The 1729-nt window shown below is 32.6% G+C and overlaps 1 non-coding gene across 1 annotated transcript; it reads right to left on the reverse strand.

Moving 5' to 3' along the window:
• Window positions 1-680: 680 nt before the first annotated feature.
• On the reverse strand, window positions 681-754 carry TRNAP-UGG (transfer RNA proline (anticodon UGG)). Its single transcript has one exon. It is a non-coding gene; the product is annotated as a tRNA-Pro (tRNA).
• Between the last annotated feature and the right edge of the window lie 975 nt (window positions 755-1729).

Consider the following 1729-nt stretch of genomic DNA (forward strand, 5'->3'; position numbering starts at 1 on the left):
TACAATAAACAGTCAAACAAATAAAGTTATTCAGTTACCTCAACCCTTTTGTCACTAGAAAGGTTACTTGTGGATTTCAACTATCACACTTATCTCAAGCTTCCTTTCTCTATTCACGCGTCCAATATGCCAATCTGAACAAATAACACGAACACGAAAAAAAATAAGTTCTTTTTAAATCTACATTTTCAAAGTGACTCGATTTAGAGATGAATCATTAAAAAAAAGAAGAAGAATCACATTCTACCCAATATAATATTATATACTCTTAAACAAAAAGATTTCTCAAAAAAGGGAAAGGCAATCTTTATTATGATATAAAATTTGTATTCAGATATGATATATATCATGAATGGATCTACTCTGGGATGGAAGGATTTGAACCTCCGAATAGCGGGACCAAAACCCGTTGCCTTACTGCTTGGCCACGCCCCATTTCTATTCGACACTACTAAACACTATTATTTATAGTGGTTGTTCGTCAATTCTAGTCCAAATATCTAAATATCTATAGCCAAATAGCTAAATATCTATAGAATAAATTGTTACTAGAATTTTGATATGTCTAGATATAGAATGAAACTGAAATTCTTGATCATTACATAGAATTCAATTAAGATATTGCATGAGAGTTTGATTTCTTTTATTTTTTTTAGAATAAGATAAGTAATAGTTAGGGATAGGGATGACAGGATTTGAACCCGTGACATTTTGTACCCAAAACAAACGCGCTACCAAGCTGCGCTACATCCCTTTCAATTGGTTTACAGTGTCATTGTAAAGAATCTTTATCTTGTTTTCCATATCTTGATTTTCTCCGTTGATATATATAAATTATCCTGCCATTTTTTTCTTTGGCACATTTTAATCATTTAGACCATTTTGACCAAAAAATCATTTTCACTATTTAGGGCTATATTCATCCATAAACTTTTTTCTATTTATCCATTCTAAGTCTATGGCTACCCAATTATTACTTTACATCATCTTAACTGATCTTATTTCACTCAACATAGATTTTTTCCTTAACTTTCTCTCTCTAAAGGCTAAAATTGAGCCTGCGGCTTCAAAGCTCTACCATTCACTCTAAACCAGTCGCAAAGCTCTAATCTAACCTCTGAGAACCATTTTATTACTATCATGCAAGAATCAAACCCCTTAAATTCCTCCAATTCAATTTCCTTAGAATTCATTTTTAGATAAATTTATGTAGAATGGAAGGTAAGAGTTATACGTAGCTTACCTGACAAGTTACTGATCCAAATCACCTTCTATCACTCCAAAATAGCTTGACCTAGTTCCTCAGCCCTCCTCCTCTCTCTATCTCATGTGTTTCTGAATTTTTCTCTTTTGAATTTTCTAAAATTTCATGACTTATGAAATGAATTTCTGGTTTATATGTCACGGTGCATGCAACACAAGCCACAACACGTGGCACAGTGAGATTTATTCTCACCACGCATACTTACTTCAACCCAAAATGCACTCCTATCACCCATATCTGTTCATACAATACATAAACAAGTCAAAATACCAATTAATGATCCAAATCTCTAATCCCATACTAATTTCCACTTCACCCTCAATTAACCTCTAAACTTAGGATTACAAAATTCAAGATGTTACATTTTAAGCTGATCTAGACCATCCAATTAAGAGCAAAAACATCTAAATGCTTTAGCTTTGATCCCATAGACTTTTGACTTCATTTGCCCAATTTATGTACAAG

The sequence above is a fragment of the Prosopis cineraria genome, unplaced genomic scaffold, assembly GCF_029017545.1.
Source record: "Prosopis cineraria cultivar Desert tree isolate PC_DT_omini unplaced genomic scaffold, ASM2901754v1 PC9, whole genome shotgun sequence".
In the NCBI taxonomy this organism is placed as follows: domain Eukaryota; kingdom Viridiplantae; phylum Streptophyta; class Magnoliopsida; order Fabales; family Fabaceae; genus Prosopis; species Prosopis cineraria.